This window comes from Chinchilla lanigera, unplaced genomic scaffold (assembly GCF_000276665.1).
Source record: "Chinchilla lanigera isolate Chin_1 unplaced genomic scaffold, ChiLan1.0 scaffold00021, whole genome shotgun sequence".
NCBI classification, from domain to species: domain Eukaryota; kingdom Metazoa; phylum Chordata; class Mammalia; order Rodentia; family Chinchillidae; genus Chinchilla; species Chinchilla lanigera.
The window spans coordinates 15452692-15475021 of record NW_004955422.1 but is presented as its reverse complement, the minus strand read 5'-3'; the positions used below and the strand labels follow the sequence as shown (position 1 = coordinate 15475021).

The following is a 22330-nucleotide window of genomic DNA, read 5'->3' as shown; positions in this document are numbered from 1 at the left end:
GGGTCCCAGCCAGCATGTGTGCATCTGCGGAAGAACTGAGCTCATGGTGCTAACCTGGGAGACAAACACATCTGCAGTGAGTTCACACAAGGTGACAGTGTGGGTGGGACCAACTTATCAGCTGGAGGCCACAAAAGCAAGACCTGAAGTTTTCTGGAGAAGCAGCCCTCCTCAAATGGCAGCACCCATACCTGCCCCACAGATTTCAGGCTTGTCAGTCCTACACTCAGGTGAGCCGACACCTTATAGTAAATGTCTTACTTTTACACACACACACACACACACACACACACTTTGATTTAGGATGTGTTACACCTCAACAAAGCCATCAAAATATTTTAAGAATACATTTAATGGCTGAGGATATAGCTCAGTGGCATACTGCCTGCCTGGCAAGCATGAGGTCCTGAGTTTGATTCCCGGTACCCAAAACAAAAACAAAAAAAGAGCGCATTTAATGTACCTCTCCCACCAACCATCACAGCCTTGCATGAGCACACCCTGAATGTATCAGAGGTTCTTGCTCATGATCCCTGGGACTGCGAGGGAGCTGCAGCTCACCAAGACTATCCAGTATTGCCAGAGAGCAGCATACTACAGGTGACTAACGTGAGAATAGGCTAAGAATCAAAATCGGAAGTATAGTTTGTGCTGAATGCATGTTGCTTTCGTCCTGTCATAAAACTAAAAAAATCTTAAGTTGAACCACTGCAAGTCAAGGACTATTTCTCTCTCTCCCTGGGGCACTGTACTGTGCACCTAAAGATGGCTAATACAGTGGGGCTTATGTTATGTGTATTTTAACACAAGTTTTTAAAAGGACAAAATTCCACCTGTGCAGAGCAGCAGGTGAGAAAGTCAATAGGAGACCCGGCTGGGGATCCACCCTGATGGGTCAGCAGGTGTTGGGAGATGAATTAGACCAGCTCAGGGTGAAGGCAGAGGAGGCCTCAGAAGTGGCTTTTGAGCAGGTGGAGTCTTTACCTTGCAGTGCCCTAGCATGGCCCCTCCTGGGATTTGCCTCTGTACTGTGCTTCTTGTGGTCATGCCCAATTATAAGCACTCCATGCGCTGACCGGGGTTTTCCATGATGTCTGTGATGGGGGACTCTTTGCTGATAGAACAGGTCCATAGACACCAAGATCACTGCACGGAGAACAAGGGCAAACAGGACCTGATGCCTGGAGCCCAAAGGGTTCTGCCCTTGACATTCAGGGACACAGAGACCCCTGAGGATGCAGGGACATTAGCATTATCTGGGGGCTACACCTCTTCCAACAGAAGTGCTTGTCCTGTCCATGTCTCTGGAGTGAGACTCCAAAGAGAGCACAGCTCGCATTTCACAGAATCAACTAGCTAGTAGTGGTGGTGATGGGGTTAATCTGTTTTTATAACTCAGAAACTGACAATTGGGTTCTCCTTGGCACCTCAAATGCTTATGCTTAACAGTAATCTAATCTCATGCTCTGCAAGGCACATCATCAAAATCTGTACTATGACAATCTATTAAGAGTTAGGATGCTCACACTGATGGTTGGAAAGTGACAAAGCAGGGTGGACTTGGCTTTGCTGGGGAAGGGACACTGGAGACTGTGTCTTGTGGAGAAGTGGCTGGAGCCTAGGCTCTGCCACACACATTGTCCACACCCCTCCTGGCCACAGAAACCTCAGCGCTGGGACCTCTGCTATCTTCTCTATTGTGCATCTCAGCATGTTATTACTGGAGTATCACAGCATGCCTATATTGCAGACATCCCACGGGGCTTGGAGGAAATGCAGGGGACAAGTCCACCTAAACCCCTGCATTCTGCAGTGGACAGAGTCCTCCTTCTACCCCAAAGGCAGCACTTACAGCACTCTGCCAGGTAGGTCCAGGCCCAACCCCCCCTCCCCCCAGTTCCCATCTTTGTGCCTGAAATAAGCGGGGCTTATTTCAATCTTCTGACCTGATTTGCATGAGGTTGTCCTGACATCCTTCAGTCCCTGCACCCACCCCATCAAGGAGACCTGAGGGTTTAAGGGGCTCCCACTGACTCGTGTTACCTTCCCCTGGCCCAGTGCCCATGGTGCAGCATCCTCCACAGATCCAAGAACAAACAACTCAAAAACTAGGCATTGCTAAGAGCTGGTACCACCACTGCGGGGCCTGAAGATTACACAGGTCTTGTGGCAAAGGTCCTGGGTGCACTGGGGCTCAGAGTGTTCTGAGGTGCCCTGGAAGGATGGGGGTTATGAGTATGGCAGAAAAGGCCCACAGGGAATGTGAACTTCCACCTCCCACTCACATCAGGCACTGCCTGCTGTCTTTCCTGGTGCTGTCAACACATCTGCTCTACGCCACACACTGTAGTCTGGTACAAACCCCAGTGCCACTGCAGCCCTTGGCTTCCCACCCTTGAGAGTTGCAGTCCTGCTTATGAAGGCTGAGCCTTGATCTGGAATTTCTAGCCTCCCAAACTGTGAGAAATAAACTTCTATAGTTCTTAAGTTGCCTGCTATATGGTGTTCAGTTACAGTAGCCTGAGCAAACCAAGACAATGTCCATCCCGTCCCATCTGTCACCTGGGTGACAGCAGTGCTCAGCAAGGTGCCGAGAAAGCCAGCCATCCTGCCAGATGGGGTATGGCAGCACATGTGAACATCTTCACAGCAATAAAGATGCCAAGGCGCTGGACTGAGTGGCCTTTGGATGCACTTTCTGGGTCCACAGCATCCCAGCAGTGACAGCACCCTGGAGCCACTGCTTTGCTGAATGCCACCTGCTCTGATGCTGAGCTAGACCCAGGGTGAGGGCAGAAGCCAACACCTGCCTCACTGACTGCTCAGTAGTCTCCTGGCATCCACAGCCAGAGTGCGGGGGAACCCGCTGCCAGCCCCAAGGAAGTTTCCTCCTCTTGCCAAAGTGCAATATGCTTCCGACAGTAAGAGCTATTTATAGGTGGCTCTGTGATTCCCCACGTCTCCTTGCCAGCACTGAGAATGGTTCCTCACAGAGACACCAAGGGAGCTATGGGGAACCCATCTCCATCTTCCTCATCTTGGTTTTTCTTTTGGGTTGGCACAGTGCCACCTGTGCCAGATGCCTATGCTAGACAGCAACTGGTACTCAAAGGCCAGGCGCCTGGTCAGGTTGTTTTAGGTACAAGCATCTGAGCATTTTTAGAATACTGCAGGGAGAATTGGGGCCTGGCTCCATGAGGTCAAGTTCGCTGGTCTCTACAGACACTCTCTAAAGGGGTCTATGCCTGTTCCTGGGCTAAAGCTGGGTATCTGGCAAGGCAGTGGATGACCCAGTGATGATCCCGCAGGTGCCAACAGGAACAGGGCCCTGGGGCTTCACAAAATTACTCAAGGGGCTTGAGAGCCTTTGTAAATCAATGCACATGACCCAGAGGTGCCTGGCTTGCTTGGGGACCCCACAGCAATATGATGGTGTTGCCTAGATAGAGCGCCTGGTGGGCAGCAGAAGCAAGCAAAACTCAAACCCACAGGAAGTGCTCTCACACTTTTGAAAAATCATGTGAAGACTTGCCCAGTTAATGCCCTTTGAGGGTACCTAGACATGGGGAACAAAGTGTCCCTATGCCACTGGAAGTCAGGCAGATCCAGTCCTTCATGCTCCACTCATAGCTGAGGAGCAAAGCATTGAGACAGTCTCCCTCTGGTGACACAGGACAGCAGGCAGAGTCCATAGCTTAGGTATCTGATGGCTGGAGAGGGGTCATTCTACCACTGAGAGCACAGACAAGCTACTCTACTTCTGTACCCACACTCCTCCTCTGTACCTTGGAATAATAACACAAGAATGACTTCTCTATGACTATCGTTGACAATTAAAATAGCTAACATGGGCCAAATGGCTTAAAACCATGTCATTCAATATTAGCAAAGCATCTGATATTAGCAAGCTAAATGATATCATTGTGATATCAGATGATATCATTGTGAGGCAGGTTTATTTCAGGAATAAAAAGTAATCACTACAATTCATCTCATTAATAGAAAAAGGGGCAGCTACATAATTATCTTTGACAGTTGCAGCATCTGATCAATTTTGATGTTTTATCAAAGGCTTTGGGTATAATGATACCGATTTCATGATTAAAATGCAATAGATTAGGAGTAAAATTTAATAGAAATGAATTAAATGAACTTAGCCTGCTACTACATCAATAAACACATTTGACCAATCTGTAACCAAGTGCAGTGAGTTCAACTAGCTGTGGATCAAAAATATTCAGGAAAACGCATGTATGGGACATGTACAGGCATCTTACTTATCACCACTCCCTAAATAATACAGTGTAACAATTATTTGCACAGCATTTCCACTGTATTAGGTATTATAAATCTAGAGATGGCTTAAATATACAGGAAGATGTGGATGGTTTCTATGAAATACTGTGCCATTTTATATAAGAACTTGAGCATCATCAAATTCCTGGTGTCTTTTGGGGTCCCAGAGCTGCTCTCCATGGAGACCTAAGAACAACTGCATATCACTTCATAAAGAAGCGCCCTCCCCCTTGCTGCATCTGACTGGCTCCTGATCAGAAGTGCTGCTGTTCTGGGCTTGCTGAGGAGAGGGAGGCCGGGTGGGCAGGGGCAGGTTGGCCTCATGGGTCTCACTGTGTATGGACTCCTCCATCTTCATCCATAGCTCCTCCCATTCTCCAGTATACCACCCCAGCTTCCTCACACCACGGCCTCAGGACAGGGCTCTGGACCTAGTCTCCCAAGGCTGGCTCTGGAGCTTGCATAACATCACTTCTGGTCAAAGAACAGGAGGATTCTGGGAACATGGTGGGGGACAGACACCACATGCTGGTGGCAGAGCTATACTCTTCATCCTCCCACATCTGTGAGATGGAAGTAGCATGGATCCATCCACAGATACCTTGTCCTTTGCACCTGGATCAAATAGAAGCTCCAGAGGTCACATTATTACTTGGGTTTGAACTTGGGTTCCACAGTTTGCACACTTCAGCTCTATGCAGTGCTATCTGATTAAGGCTGGTCCAAGACAAGCACTCGTGCTGGCAAGTCACATCCCAGAAAGCTTAGGTTCCCTCTAGTCCCACTCCTGATCACAAGACAGAGGTCTCATTGGTCAAGTAGTTGGCACTAGAAGATTATAATTAAGGAGAAAAACCTTCTCAGCATCTAGAAATTTCTGATCTAACCAACAGGGCAGATCTAGCTGGTCTATCTTTATTCCTGCATCCAAGATGTGGAAATATTGATCAGGTAAGAGCCTGCCAGCCCTGGGGAGGGAGCTTCTTCCCTTATCATGTCCATGCAGTATATCCAGTTCCCTGTCCTGGAAAATATTCATGGTGGTCAGTAGGGAAAAACTCCATGAAAAACACCAGTGAGAGGCATACAAGTTTAGCACTCACATACAAGAATGGGAAGTAATTTCACGTCTATCAAATGCATCTTCCCTTTCCCAGATGGACTTGCCAATAAAATAAGTTTCTCCTTTAAAACAGTAATGGGCTTGAAGGACATCTCCTCCTCCTCTGAGAAATCTTGACAATTCTCCAGCATTTGCAGAGAAGCAGTCTTCAAGAGACAGAGGCTCAGGTAGAGCCTCAGTGTGCAAAGTAAGGTACAGGGCAGTAAGATCCCTCTACTTGCCTCAAGGTCCTCCAACTCGTAGGCAGGAGTGAGATCTCTATGTGAGAGAGACTGAGACCCATAGATGCAGATGTTCCTAGACTGGCTCTGGCATGCTGTGACAATGAGAAGCATGAACAGGCTGGTCACAGCATTGGGTGCTCATGTTTTCTCACCATGTGCATAGAGCCAAGCCCTGAGGAGCAGCATCTGATTCCATCTTCAAGCCCACAGGAGGCAGAGCTGCTGTGACCTTTGCTTTACAGAGGAGGAGGCAGGCCTTGCAAGCTTCAGTGAGTGGTCCAGTTCCACAAAGGTAGACCTTGTCTACTGGATTCCAAAGCCAGGGTAGCGTGGGTACTGCACATAACTTCCTGGGTCTCTAACTGCAGAAATCTCCACAGTGCCCCAAACCAGGCACAGCCTTCCTGCTTGGAAAGAGCCGCAAGGGAGATTAATACTGACATGTGATTCACAGCAGAAATGGAACAGCATTTTCTGAAGACAAAGAGAGCAATGACAGCCGAGATCAATGCACATGTGTGTATTGGTTTGTTAGGGCTGCCACACAGGGTGCCACGGCCAGGTGGCCTAAACAGCAGACAGTCCTTGTTCCATATCCTGGAGACTAGAAGTCTAAGCCAGATCAAGATGTCACAGGGATGTTCCCTCCTGAGGCTTCTTTTCCTGGCTTGCAAATGGCATCTCCTCTCTGTGTCTTTACATGGTTCCCTGTGTGTGTCTGTGTCCTGATCTCTTCTTATAAGGACACAGCATTTCTATAAAGGACCTCTCCTCAAATCCATGCAGATTTGACCCACAACTGCTTTGCACAAAAGTAGCAGGGAATCTCCTTGCCTTCCTCATGGACACTTAAGATCACCAAGCAAACACCAGACAGAGCTGTTTCCACAGGCTTGCGGACTCCTCCACACACCACAATCTCTTTTCAGGTGTGTGGTGATGTGAGCTACTGCAGATATAAGAGTCACACACAGAGATGCAGGCGCAGAAGCTGCATCCTTGATCTCCCCAAGACTTCATTATAAAAAATGTTACATACATCTCAAAGTTGAAAAACAGAGATAAAAATCAGTGTAGCACCTAACTAGATCACTCACTTGTTTATGTGGGTGTCTGTGTGTGTGCAAGAGGGTGTGAGATTTCATCACGTTTCCTGCTGAACCACTCTGATGTTTTCCTCTTGAAGTCCCTCAGCATCTGCAGAAACAAAGGGTATCTTCCCACACCTAATGTCACAATCAGAGCACTAGCATTTGTTTCCACATAGCTTCTAGGATCCACCCCATGCTTACAATTCTCCAGAGGCCTCTTTTCTACAATGCTTTGCATTGCCATAATTTGGAAAAAATGCATACAGTGAAATGCATGGGCCTCAAGCATATAACGTGATGCAGTCCGAGGTTATTATTTGCCCACATTACCATTACTCAAGTCAAGAACTGGGATATTCCCATCAGCCCATGTGTTTCCTTCCCCCACCTCATTTTCTCCCTTCCATCAGCCAGAGTAACAAGATCCTGACTTCTCTCACTATAAATCAATCATATCTACCTGTTGCATGTCACACATGTGAACTCCTATGGTCTATGGTATATGCTCTTGTGTGTCTGGTTTCTTTTGCTCTATATTATGTTCTAGAGATGCAGCAATTAATTTCAGATTTTCCCATAACTTTGAAAAATCAATGACTAGAAGACTCAGACCAAGAATGGAAAACCGTAGCACCCCAGAAACTGCTGCTAATCAGGCTCAGCCACCACAAATGTTGTCACTCGAGAACAGCATTTGTCACCCAGTGACAAGGTGAGGACAGAGTATTTGCCACCACATACCACAGTCATCCCCTTCATCTATGCGGACACATTCTAAGACCCAATGGGTGCTACAAACTAGGATAGTACTGAACCCTTCACATGTACTGGGGAAATTCACCTTTTCATTTAAATGAAACACTTCATGGCTTTTCTTTGGTATATCTAAATTTCCAGGCTTACTACTCTTGTGAACTCTGGAGCCATTCTTAAGTGAAATAAGCATCATTTGGACCCTATTATCCCTGTGGCTCTGATAGCTGAGATGGCCATGCAGTGACCAGTGGGCAGGTGACACATACAGTGTGGGTGTGCTGGACAAAATGGTGATTCATGTCGTGGGCAGGAGGAAGCAGATAGATGAGATTGTTTTTCATGCTATTCAGAATGGGAGGCAATTTTAAAGCTTATGACTTTATTTCTGGAATTTTTCCATTCAACATTTTTGGACAGAGGTTCACAGGGGTAACTGAAGTTGCAGAGAAATGGGATTACTGTTGTTCTTAGCTTACCTTATATACACATAAAATAGTTCACTTCATTCCATGGTGGAAAGAAAGTTAATAAATTAAATTACATAAACTGAAGTCATACCCATGAATTAACATACAACTTGGTATTTAAAAAGCATTTTATTTGATCTATTCAATAAGGAACCAAATAAGCCATTTCATTGACATTACTGTCACATGTCACTGTGGGGTATGAAAGATGAACTCAAAGTTATTTCACCCACAAAAGCAAAATGGCCTGCAGAAACCAACTCATTTCTTTTAGTCCTGTGGTCTGGCCCCTTCACAGTCTCAGGGAACTGAACTGGAGATATCTCAGCTACTGAACTAACTGGAGATACCGTCACTCAGTTCAGCCCCTCCCCCACTGTCTCCAGCAAACAAAAGGAAATAAAGCAGCGCACACCCATCCCCAGCCTCATCCTCCTTCCTCATTATCGCACCATCTCCAAGTATTTATAAATAAATTCTGGCTAGGTCATGTCCTTTGGAGAAAACGACATCACACTTGTAATTAATCCCAGAGCCACAGAAAAAACTTATTATGTAAAGAGAGCTGTGTCCCCTCTTTTCCCACATTCACCCTAAATTGCAGACCCATTAAAATAACGTGGCCCACTCGGGACACACTAACACCCAGAGGCAGTTAGCTGCTAAGATACAGGGGATGTATGTGAATTAAATTCTACACCACTGAATAACATAAAATTACATTTCAATACCTTTAGGAATAAAAATATACTTTATTAGGAAATATGTGGGGATAGTGTTCTAATAATCAGCAGGTAAAGTTTGGGAGGAGGAAGAAAATGGAGGAAGGAGGAGAGAGGGAGGAAAAGAGGAAAAGACACAGTGAGTTTTACTAAAGGGGCTTCTAAAGCCTTGTCTCAGGGTCCTGTTTTCACCACATACTTACCAGTACTGGCTATGCATGTATATATTCTTATTATAGTCATTCTAATTGGAATGAGATGGTATCTCATTGTAGTTTTGTGTTTCCCTGACAGCTAATGATACTGACCGTTTTTCATATACTGTATATCCAAAAGCAATGAATCAGCCTATCAAAGAGATACCTGCTGTTGTGGTCAGGGTTTACAAGGAAAACAATTTAATACAGCACACATAATTTATAGGATTATTTTATAATAGTCACCCAAAGAGTCAAGTACAAAGGAGTGCAGGAAATCTGTCCACTAAAGACCCAAAGAACACAGCTGGAGATCTGGGTCCCAAGGCAATGTCCTGCATGAGTCCAGCTGAAGACCTACAGCCCATAGAAATGCGCCCCATGAGTTCAACTGGAGGCCAAGAGCCCACGTCGCATGCAAGTCTGTTTCACAGATCTGCGCTCAGAAGATCAGTGGTGGAAGCTAGGAAATCTGTGCCAGCGGGATGAAGGATCTGGGCTAGCTGCCTGAGGAATCTGCACTGGAGCCAGGAAGTAACACTCAAGGACCAGAGCTCCCCTGAAAGGTGACACAGCCATCCTCAGTGACAACAAGGTCCTGAGTTCCTCTGATGAAAACTCCAAGTTCATATCCGAAAACCCAGCATGACAAGCTCCTCCAGGAGAATCAGCAGCTCCAGGAGAACCAACAGCCTTCATTTCTTCCTTTCCAGTTCTCCTTTCTATGTTGTTGGCGACAATCCTCAGATGGGCCTCCACATCCAGCACCACACTGGTTCAGTTTGGCTGGGTGTTACAAGTTGACCACCCACCAGTTGTCAATCCACCACATCTGCACGCCCATGTTTACTGCAGTACTAGTCACAACAGCTAAGATGCGGACTCACCTCCATGCCTCTCAAGGGATGCATGGATAAAGAAAACACCATATGTAGACATACTGGAATATTATTCAGCCATAAAGGAGAATGAAATCCTGTCATTTGCAGCAAAATGGATGAAGCTGGCAGACATGATATGAAGTGAAAAAAGTGAAAGACCAGGGTTGCGTGCTCTCCCTCACAGGTGAAAGCTAAGAAGAGTCCATCTCAAAGTAGAACAGTGATTCCAAGGGACCGGGAAGGCTGGATTTGATCAGTGCATGCTGTATGCATGTGTGGAAAGAGCGCACTGAATCCCACTCATATGTACAGTTTATATATGTTAATACATTTTTTAAAAATCAATTTTTCAAAAATAATTTAAAACTACTAAAAACATAAGCCAAGGACTCAAAGTTCCCACTTGGGGATTTGAAGGATAAAAGGAGTGATTCTGGGGTGAATACTCGGGCTCCACACAGAAACATCCTAAAAGCCATCCTTCTCTGCTCTCAGGACTCTGGGGTAGCCACGGTTCTGCTGTGTTCCTGGTTCCATTAGCTCTTCCATCTCCCATCTGGGAAACATGGCTGCATTACAGGGTCATCCAAAGGCGCAGACACTGCTGACCACACCTGAGGAGGGAGACCACCAGCACTCATGTGCGGTGTCAGAGCAGTGACACCATGACATGGATCTTTATTGCATTTAAATTAATCACCTTTTGACTTATTCCCGTGGGAGCTGCAAACACAGAACACTGCAGTGGTAGCAGTTTCTGTGTGGGGCTGTTGGGCCCCTGGGCAGGTGACTGGTCCCAGACAAGCACAATAGCTCGGTGGCATCTTTCTCAGGAGCCCTGAGAATGCAGGACCTGCCAGCTGCATTTGACAGCCATTCCCAACACAGAGCTGGGGGCCAGCAGAGCCACACGAGCAGGATTTGGCAGCATTGCACTACGAAAAGATCTTCCCCATATCTCTGGTCTCCCTCTGACACAATCCATCTATAACCAGGAGAGGGAACAGGTTCTTCCTAAGAACCTGAAGCTCCTCAGCAAGAGGCCATGGTGAGGTTACCCCAGGCCCATCCATCCGCTCATCCTGGAGTCCATGGGAGCACAGAGGAAGTCTCCAAGGAGGCTTCTTAGCATCACAACTACCTGTAACAGGTAAGAGAGGCTGAATGTATGACAAGGGAGACACTCAGCAACTGCCAACACCAAGCATCTTCCAGGTAACCACCCATTCACTTGTGAAATGTCCTTTACATACCACAAGCCACAGTTGGCTGCTTTTGCTTCACTTGCAAATGTATTTTGTGGGTGGAGCTCATTCTTCTCTGCTGTTTGCTTGTGATCACCTTTCAGAGGATTTCTGGGCAGTTCCTGCTTTATGTGACAAGTTCATCCTTGGGTCCTGATAGGACTGATAAAAGTACTGATATGTTCTTTTAAACACAGAACTTGGTCTCTTAGGGACACTTAGCTGCCACTGGGAATCTTGTCTCAAATGTACACGGCTGCTGTTCCAAAATCTGCCAGCACATGTTAGCAGACTGTACGCACCCCCTAAAATCCCTTAGCAACTACATCCTGGTGCCTAACATTTTAATTCCTTCGGTTATGATTCATGGTGCCATCTGTGGACAGATAATGAGAGACAATAATCCAAGAATAGCCATCAGGCATGTGTTCAGCAGAGTTTTAGCATCGATGCCTCCATGTCAGGGGAAGAGACGGATGCCACCAGGAGGTGCCTCACCCTCCAGGGCTCATGCAGGACCCAGAAAATTGGAGCAGAGGGTGGTGAGCCCTCACCTGCCTTCTAGCCCCTGAGAATACCTAAAATGTGGATGCAGGGCCCAGGAGATTATTAAAGGCAACAGACTTAGAAGGGAGAATCCGCAGGAAGCACATCACCCACACTGGGCACCCACGCCACCTGCCAGGCTGAATGGATGGGTGAAGGAGGGGGCAGGACTATGAGAAAGGAGGCTCCTGAGTCCCCTTAAGCCTGGCACATAAAGGTTCATTGTCCTGTTGTAAACTCGAGGTCCTGCTTTAAGACTTCTGGACTGACACCACATGTCAGATATCTCTCTTTCTTTTCATAAATTCCAATACATGTGAACTCCCACTTCCTGGTGTTTCAGAAAATACTCCCAAGGATCAGTAGACATGCCTCCTTATGGTTGCACCTGCCGCCTCTCGGCTTGGGGGCCAGGCATGTCCTTGGAAGTCTCCGGAATTTCCACAGACAAGGGGTATAGGAACGTGTATGCTGGGTAATGTCTTCTCTCAGCAGTTTGTCCCTAGCTGCTATAAACCAGCTAATGCACTTTCCTATGAATGCAAGGGATAAATGACCTTGGTTGTCCCCTGTTCTATGGGCAGGGGGCAGGCAAATCAGAGTCAAGACAACCTGAGTCCCCATAACATTTCCTGCTGGGATTTAATATGAAAGCTGACCTGAGGAAAGGTTGGGGGTCATGGGGCTACCTAGAAGGGACAGGATGGGAATCTGGGACCAGTGACCCCTCCAAAGTTCCCTGATCATCTGTCACACGGTCACGTAGCAGACCTTGGCAGGAAAAGCACTTAGCACTTCTGGAATGCAAAACTGACAAAAACCAGAAATGCTAAATCCTGGAAATACACCCCCCCAACACACACCCCACACACACTCCACCATCCGCCACCCTTTCATGTAGGAATCAGAGCAAGTTTCAGAATTACCTCCAGAATTCTAATGGAGCATGATTCACTGGAAAGAGGACGTTGATATAATTATCCACCTGTGCTATTCAGATGGCAAGAAGTCCCCTGGCCACCCCTCCCTACAGGAGGCACAGCATGCAGCATGTCCCTGTGTCTGGAAAGCAGCTGCAAACACTCAAGATGACTCGGGCTCGCACAGCAGCCCGGGGAAAGGTGAGCAAGGCCAAATGGAACCCAGGAGGAGACCAAGCCCCTGCAGGCTCTGGGCTGGGATGTGCAACCTCCTCCCTCCAGGAGCAAACAAGTCATTCCTCACTCTGTGTGCGATCTAAGGTGCTGATGGCATACAGCTGGGGCCACCAGCATTGCCTGGGAGAACTCTGCTTCATTTTTTCAATGGAGAAGCAAAGCAATAAGATGGAAAATGATCATGAGAAACTGCTTTGAGGATAGAGAGCAAGTTACCTCTCAAGTCTGAGGACATGAAAACCTCTAGCTTGCTCCAAAGGAGATGCAGGGCTAAAGTTTCAGCTGGGTGTACAAAGGCCACCAGGCAAACGTCTCAAGCTAACACTTGTTAACATAGATTTACTGTGAGAAGCCTCACCCTGGGAAGATGAGCAGTTGCTGTAAAGCAGATATCCCACCACATAGCTGGTTCCCCATCTTCCCCCAAGAAGGAGAGCTTTGAGTAGAAAGTTCCCTGGTGCCCCCAAACAAGGGCTCCCACGCCAGCCATGAGCACACAGTGAACACTCACAGCTTTCTCTCTCCATAAGGGGGACCAGTTGGTGCCAATGCTACTGACATGATCATGTCCTAGGATCACAAGGCCACTACCCTACCTACTGTCCTCATCTGTCCCAGCATAACAACCCATGTGGTCCTGCAAGCCAAACAGCAACTGGGGGGAAATGCGCCAAAATCCATGTAGAGCCTTTCTTCATTGATTTTTTAAACTGACAAACACTATATATACACATATACATTTACATTTACATATACATATACATGTGATGTACATGATGTTTTGAAATGTGTCTATTTAAAAATACATTATTTATTAATTCCCTATAATGTATAGCATTTCTTTATCTCATTGAAGCCAGGGGCTTTACACTAAGCTAAGTGCCCAGCATCCCCCCTTGTTTTTGGTCTTTTTTGACACAGCATCTTGCTATGCAGTTCAGGCTGGCCTTGAGCTCACTTTGTAGCCCAGACTGGCCTTGAACTTACAACAATCCTCCTGCCTCAGCCTCCCAAGTGCTGAGATTACAGGCATGTGCCACCATGCCTGGCTGAAATGAGTCTTATCTAGAACAGCTAAATGGAGCTATCTAACCTATGTGTTACTGCACATACATTTTTGTGTGTGTGTGTGTGACTCAAACTCTTAAAATTTACTTTCTCAGCAAATGTCCAGTAGCCAAAAATAGGTTTTCATTAACTATAGTCACCACACTGCACAACAGACCTGTTGAACTTTCTCCTCTTAGATGAGAGACAAGTGCTCCTCTAAGTGGCACTTTGTGTCCCTTGACTACACTCCCCCAACACTGGGGGACCCCCATTCTGCTTGCTGCTCCTATGGACTCCACTTTCTTAGATTCTATATACCAGTGACAACATATGGCATTTGTGCTGGGCTTATTTCACCTACCATAATGTCCTTCAGGTTCAAGACATGGATTTCTTTTAAATTGCCAAGTGCAAACAACCCAAACTTGGTAATCTGCAGTTTCCAAACTGCAGAAACCATGGCGTAGCAGGCTTGTTGGGATAAGACCTGGCTTCTGGTCCCAGGTTCAAAGTTACCAGCTGTGTGGCTTTGGTTGCATTACTTAACACCTCTGAGCCTCAGAGGTAAATACAAGCAGAGGTAATATTCTCTACCTTGTAGTGTATTTTGTCAATTAAAGTAAGATAGTGGGTATAGAGTAATTAGCAATATTGCCAGATACAAAGCCTTCACTAAACAGAAACTCCTGCCAGACATAATTATTTTTAACAGCACTCTCTATAAATGGCAGAAAGAAATTTTTTTAAAAACAATCACCCAGGGCAAAGGAAAAGAGTGGAAAGGAGAAAGAGAACGCTGGACTTTATGTACATAATTCATTTTGTATATTAAACTTTAAAATGGTGGAAATATTCCACAATTATAAACCAAAATTAAAAACTTAAGAAGCGACCATTAAAAATTGAAACTAGAATTAAAGGAATTTCTGCATGCATATGGCTGCTGGCATAAACAAATAGAGAAAATTATTGCAAATGAATTTCCAGCACAGTAATTTAATTGCATATCCCTAACGGGACCGACTCCAATGACAAAACACAACCACAGATCAAAGTCTGAAGCCATTTTAGCACCAGGTTGTTGGTGGAAGTGTCAGCATTAGTATTTAGAGGATTCTGTGAAAATGTGGTAGAGTAAATCATAATTAGAGTGATGCTGTTCATTAAAAGCTGAGGGTTTAGCCAGGCATGGTAGTGTATGCCCCTTGTCCCAGCTACTCAGGAGGCTGAGGCAGGAGATCATCAAGGCCAGCTTAGGTAACTTAGCAAGATTCTGTTTCATAAAACGAACAAAGTAAAGCAAAGCAAAACAAAATAAAAAGGGCTGGAGGTATAGATTGGTGGTAGAGCACTTGACTAGCAATCATGAAGCCCTGGGTTCAATCCCTAGTACCACCAAAAAGAACCAAAACAACAAAAAAATCCACCTGAGATTTTCAGCACAATTGGAAGGAGATGCAGATGCAGATGCAGATTAAGATTTAAAATCCAGGAGATTAAACACCTTGCTGTGGTCTGAATGTGGTCAGACAGTGTTGGAAGGAGACGGCGTCTGAACAGGTCAGGAGGGCTCTGCCCACACAGACAGATGACTGTCCTCCCTCCAGAGTAGCTCATGATCTCAGGAGTGGGTTTGTTAGAAGAACAAGTCTAGCCCTCCTTGCTCTCTCCTCTTGTCCTCCTTTTTCTTCCAGAGACCACAGAGTTTGAGGCCCTCAGCTCCATCTTTCTCTAGAGCAGTGAGTCCATAAATTCTGCTCTTTATACAGTACCCAGGCTCAGGTATTCTGCTATGGCAGCAGAAAATGGGCTAAGACACTCATGATGTATATGACCTTTAAAATAAGCACCCTTGCATTTAGGTGTGACCTCTAGATACTGCTTTCCACTGAGAGGAACCAGGCCCCCCCCAGGAAGTACCAAGTACATATCTGAGACAAGAAACAACTTCCCAGAACAGTATGAAACATCTCACTACACCAGAAACTAAGGAAGCTGTCAATGACCTTGAGATTATGCCAAAGGCACACAAGGGATGACATGAGTAAAGTCCGTGGCTACAGAAAAATAGAATGAAGCAGCTACAGGTAGGTGAGTGCTTACCAAGAAGATACTGTACAAGAAAATGCAATGGAAGACACTTTTCTGCAGGTGCCAGAGAGCTACACAGGCTAAGAAGACCAGTGATGCCCAGGCTCTGAGATGGGACAGCTGACCAGGTAAGCAGACCCACAGCTGCTCCTCCTCTGGGGTCCCTGGAACATTCTAGACTTGGGAAAGGGTCAAGAGCTGGTCTTCAGACCCAGCTCTGCCGCAGGCAGGGAGTTGCTGGAGTTTTAGGAGGGAAATAGGGCTCAGGCAGCAAACTCTGCAGGGCCAAAGCATGGAGAGAGGGCAGAACGGGAGGCAGAATGAGGTGCTCTTCTTTCCAAGATACCAGCTGAGTTTTGACAGTGAGAGGGCAGAGGCCAAAGTACAAGGCTTAGATCTGTCCGGAAGGGACAGAGAAGAGCAGTGGGGCTACATTCTACAAAGGAAGGAGAATCAGAATCAGTTTCCCAAATGAATAACCCAACCCTCTTTCCACTCAGTCTCTGACAAGATGGTGAAGCCCTCATTCTGTCTCCCTAGTGTAAGGAAGGACAGAAAACCACCTTACTGAGGGCCCTCCATAAACTCTCTATGTAATGTCTGCTATTCTTTGGCTTTGGCTTTATCCCAGTTGCCTGATCACAATTCCTTTCGATCCCAGGGAAAGCACCCCTGTCAGAAAACAAAGAGAAAAGCCAGGCAATACAAAGAGACCTGTGGATGATTAGCGCAAGCTTCCCAGCATGTTAGAATGAGGATGCTGACAAAAGATACAGGAAAAACTGGAGAAAATAGCTGAACGATGAATAATTTCACCAGAGAACTAGACTGCAGAAAAAACATATCAATTATTAACTACTGGACCTGAAAATTCAGCATCTACAATTAAGGACTCAAAACAAAGACTTAAAGCTGGGTATACTGGCACATATCTATAAACTAGCTATGTAGGAGATTGAGGCAGGAGAATGGCAAGTTTGAGGGTAGTCTGGGCAACTTAGCAAGACTCTATGTCAAAAAGTGAAAAGGACTGGGAATATAGCTAAAGCTCAGTGATACAGCACCCCTGGGATCAATCTCCCATATTCCCAAAAAAAGGAAAGGTAGACTTAGGATTAGATTGAGACTGCACATGAAAGATGGATAAGAAAACTGCAAAACAGGTCAATGAAAATGGATATTCCCAAGCACAGCGAGAAGAAAGGATGGAGGACATGTAAGGACATGCTGGAAGGTTGTGCTGTGTGTGGCTTGAGTCTCAGAGACAGAAAAGATGGAAAAAAGATTATTCTCCATTAATCCGGCACTAGTAAAAAGAGATTGAGAACATTCTCTGAGGCTCAAGTAAGATAAATACAGGAAAAATTATCTCTAGGCTCACAAATATGAAAACCAAGGACAAAGAAAATTTCAGAAGCAGCCAAAGCAAATGGTCATTACCTACAATTACATCTACAGTAGCCTTTTAAAGAAACCAGAGACACAGAGATGATAAGAAGAAACAGCTGCCAATACAGAACCTGCTCCCAATAAAACATCTTCCCAGTAATACAGTGAAATAAAGACATTTTCAGAAAAAAAAAAAAAAAATCAAAGCAAAGAATCTGTCACTGGCATGAATTCTAAAAAGGACTTCTTAGAGCGACAAAAGTGATCACATATAAAATATGGAAATTCAGGAAGAAATGAAAAGCAAATGGAAAATAAATGAGAGTAAGTGATCAAGAGCAGCAAAACTGGAGTGGGGAGTTTCCGTGTTTCCAGCGCCAGAAGACATGGAGGGGTCTAGCTGATTGGTAATATGAAAAATCAACAAAATACACACAAAAAAATGTTCTATTCTTTAAAAACTAAGAAAAGCCAAAGGCAAAGAGAGAGATTTGGGAGACGAGAACCCCACATCTGTACCCTAAGATTGGTAAGTGTTACAATACCTATTATACTATTGTAAACCTATAACAAAGAGACTTGAACTCAAATCCCAATCAGGGAACACCCAACAGGGCTTCTCCTATCTGAGTGCTCGCAGGGCTCAGAAGAATGTTAAGAAGCATATAGTGGGGGCAGGAACATGTCTATGGTAAGGCTAGGGGATGCTGTCACACAAAGGGGGACATTCACTGTTTGAACCATGACCAGTTTAACAAGGTGGCTTCTCTTTCCTTCCAGCGGTGGGTACCCAGCCTGTAAAGAGCTGTCAGTCCCTGCCCCATGACCAACCCAAGCTGGCTGTGAGACATCATGGGAAGGGAGGCAAGAGGCCAGTCAATGACCCACACCACCTGCACAGGACTAAAGCACTCACTTCTCAAATTCCTGGACTCAGCACCCCTTGCTCTGATCTCCAGCCCCTTCACTGTCACCAGAGTCCCCGAGGATCCCATCCAACTGGACAGGTAGTGTCAGACCCACTGGGTGAAGAACAGGCTCAAGAGCGTCCCTCTTCAGACAAGAGTTGCATCAGCAGGAGCAGGAGGTGCTGTACCTGGTCTCCTCTGTGTCATGCTCCTGGGACACAGGGCTCATGCGTGTGGGCTGAACTCACCTGGAGCTTGGTTTGAAGCCAGGAAGATGATGGGATTGATACTGTGAAAAGGCTCGCAATAATCACCATGTCATTTAAGCCCCAAAGAACCTCCAAACAGGATGGGACTTATTTTAGAGATGAGAGAAAGGAAAAGCTACACACATAGCAAGGGACGGGATGCAGGCACAAGCGCTGGCCCTGAGTCTGAAGCATTCTCTACTCTATCAAGTAGCTTCAGTGGGGCAGTAAAACCAGAAAGTCACCTCTGACAGACGGCGAGGCAGACGGCTGGTGATTCTGAAGGATCACCTTGTTCTCACTTGGGATTCTGGCCTGGGGATGTGGCTGTCACTTCTCTCTCATGTTCCCTGTCTCCTTCTGTGTCTGAGCCTTCACGTGGCATTGCCACGAGGGAAGGCTGCTGTCTTCTTAGCAAACGGCACCCCTGACAGATAACGCTGGCCTGCGCCTGCCTGGAATTCAATGCTGTGAGGACAGATGGAGGCCTCCATGGTTTCTGTCCCCTGGCACTGCCCACCCCAACCCCAACCCCATGAGTTCAGCTGGATCTGGTTCTCCTCCAACCACCATTCTCATGGGAGGGCAGATTCCCTGGGAATGAGAGTTAATACTCTTTTGCCCACTGCAGACTGTTAGTCAAAGCTTCCCTACTCACTGGTGAGGAAATGCACAAAGCCAGCTGTAAGTGTCCATGGAGGGCTGGGGGGTGGGTGGGTATTTATTTTACTTGTTTTGCAAGGCTGGAGGTTGAACCCCAGGAGTGCTAAGCTATATCCCTGGCTTTACCAACCTACCTCCTAACTTACTTCCTTTAGATACAGTCTTGGGAAATTGCACAGGCTGGCCCCAAACCTGTAATCTTCCTGCCTTAGCCTCCCAAATAACTGGGACTACAAGTGTGCATCACACCTAGCAAGACGGTGATAGAGGGCTATATCTGCAGGACTAGGAGCCTACAGTTGCCAGTGAAGACTTCAGCAGTAGTTTCTGTATGTTTTAGCAATGGCTACATATATGCCCCATTTCATCAATGACTTTATAAGATAAACATCTCAACGATTCTCTGCTACATTGGCTTTGAGCTTAGAAAGCATGTATTTTTATTAAAGACTGCCCACCAAAGTGGAGAAAGCTCTTTTAATGTTTGTAGATAAGGCTCCAGAGATGCAGGTGCACCCCGGATAACGAGCTATTCAATGTGCAAGTAGCTTGTTCTCAGAACGTTCCTTTCACCCCTGCCAGCACCTCCTGCCCCACACCACACATCCACAATCAATACAAAGTAGAAATCCTAGAGGGTAAAAGCTAGACACTTAAATCTTGCTAGAAGAACACGTGAGACAGGTCTTTCTGATCTGAACTCTATACTTTTATTAGAGTTTAAATATAAAACCAGACCCACCATAAATGACCAGCAGGCAGGTCTAACCTTGAGGAAAGAGAAGCTGGCTTTACACAAAGCAAGCCTTTGGATCTATGTGAACACAAACCCAGGGCACTGGGCTTCTACTACTCAACCTGCAGGGAGCAGACAACAGTAGTATTTATTACTCATGCAGATGTGTACAGATAATTCTTGTTATCTGTGGAAGTTATGTACGATAAAGTGGCCACAAACATTAAATTAGTGAATACTGAGCCACTGTTAAGAGGATAATGGGGCTAAGTTCTCCTAAGCCATGTGTGTTAGCATTGGTTCTTTGACACTGAGCTTATGGCCAACAGTACTGTAGCTCACACGTGCAGCAGGCCTCTCTAACGTGTGAATTCTGTGTAAGGCCCACTGCAGCCATCCTGAGCTCAGGAAGCCTGGACCTCACATTAGCACAATACCAGGGCACTATTTTGAATTGCAAAGTCATCACCTGAAAAGCACAAAAATTAAAAAACATGGCACTATGTAGATTGCAAAGAGGACCTATAACTGGGTGTGATGGCGCACACCTATAATCCAAACACTCTGGGAAGGCTGCGGCAGAAGGACTGCAAGTTCAAGCCCAGCCTGGGCAATTTAGCAACTTAGTAAGACCCTGTCTCAAAATTAAAAAAATAAAAAGGTCGGAGGATGTAGCTCAGTGCTAAGGCCCCTGGGTTCAATCCTCAGGATGAGGAGAGTGAAAAAAAAAAAAAAAAAAAAGAAAGGGAATGAGAGAGGGTACATATATGCAGTATGAGATCTAAAAGAGGAAGGCAGTGCATCTCCTGGTTCCACCTGAGCCAGGACTCTGCTGGCTGGGAGACTGCACCCTGGGCCTATCTGAGAAGGACCATGAACATTTTAATTTTGGTGTTAAACCAAAGTTTAGCAAGTAGACAAATTCACAAGTACAGAATCTGTGAAAAATGAGGCTCTCTTCTACATAGGGCCTTATTTAGGGTATCCGGGTCTATCCATTGAAGCAAACAACAGCATGCAGTCTTTATTCTACCATTAATCACTGATCTCTCTTCTGTCTCCTGGCCAGTCCCTGTGCACCTGCTTAAAGCAGAAAGGCAGAAACCAGCAACTAGAATCTCTGCCACACTGCGCAGTGTGGGAGGCGAGCACCAGGCAGGCCCCAACTGTACATTCCTTAAGGCATGGCAATATGCTACCTTCTGTGTTTAAAAAAAAAATAAGGGCCCACAATAATAAGAAGTAGACTCAAAGAAACACATGGAGACAAAAGATTCTTTGTATCTGTTTTATAAACAATAATATTTCCTGCAGTGTTAAAACAAGAATCCCTGAACACTGACTCTGAATGCCATTTAAATATTCATGAAGATTCTGGATCCTAGCTCCAGAAAATAATTCACAGCCACATAGTCTGTGCATGTTCTCCCTCTTGCTGTGTGCCCGGCTCATTGTTTGACATGGCTGACTCACTAGCCTTGGGGAGTAGGAGAGTGACCTTGTTCTCTGCGACAGGAACCTGTGCAGAGGGCACTAATGGGTGACTGGGAGAGAGTTGCCAAGATGGTGCTGGGGGGAGACTCCAAGACAGCTGGCCTTCTCGAGGAGCCAGGGAGAACTGGTGCCCCTCTCTGAAGAGGGGAAGCAAAGGACAGGCAGGTACTAGGGTGTGCTGACTGCCATGAAGACACTGGCAGGGTCAGGTGACCTTCTATGATTCTGGGGATGATTAATTTTACATGCCACTTGACTGAGCCCTGGGATGCCCAGATTAAACACTGCTTCTGGGTGGCTGGATGAACTCAACACTTCAGTGGTAGACTCTAATAGATGGCAGAGGAAACAGGAAGTCACTCTGCCTGACTGTTTAAGGTTTGGTCTCCTGACCTTGAACTTAAACCATCCACTCTTCCTGGTCTCTGGCTTGTCACTACAGACAGTGGGACTTCTCAGTCTGTAATCACGAGCCACTTACACTTACAATAAATCTCTATCTCCATCTCCATATATGTAGAGGAACTGAAGCTCTCTGAAGAAGCTACATCTATAGTACCTGAAAGATCTTGCAGCCTCCTTGACCTTGGCTGGGAACACTATGATTGTGGAGAGAATGGAGTGCTGTAGGTCAAGAGGCAAAAATCATGTTGGGCTGAGTCCTCTTAATAGCCAATTACTATCAGCTCTGTATCTGACCTAACAACCTTGTGACTATTAGAAAAGCCCCTCAAAGTATATCGCTAGCCTCCAGCAGCACTAATGCTAAGAATTTCACAAGATAACATCTAAGACTTATACACGAGGTCTCCTGCTCTGCTGTGGTCTACCTATACCTGCTGCTTCAACCAATATGTTTGGTAAAGGTAGTGATTTATGACTTGCTTTGCTCTATGGCTCTAAATGTCCATGGACACTATTCCCCGCAGAATGCACCCAGGGCAATAGAATCTATGTTCTCTGATGGTTGCTTATATTTGGCTCAGAATAAACTATCTTCTTGTTTCTTTCAAAATAGAGTTATTTTACATCAATTCATATATTTGC

General features: G+C 45.9%; 1 protein-coding gene across 3 annotated transcripts in view; it reads right to left on the bottom strand.

Annotated features, from left to right (window-relative positions):
• Window positions 1–22330, bottom strand: part of Shank2 (SH3 and multiple ankyrin repeat domains 2) — a 522268-nt gene that overhangs the window by 343046 nt on the left and 156892 nt on the right. The gene's annotated exons all lie outside the window — the stretch shown is intronic.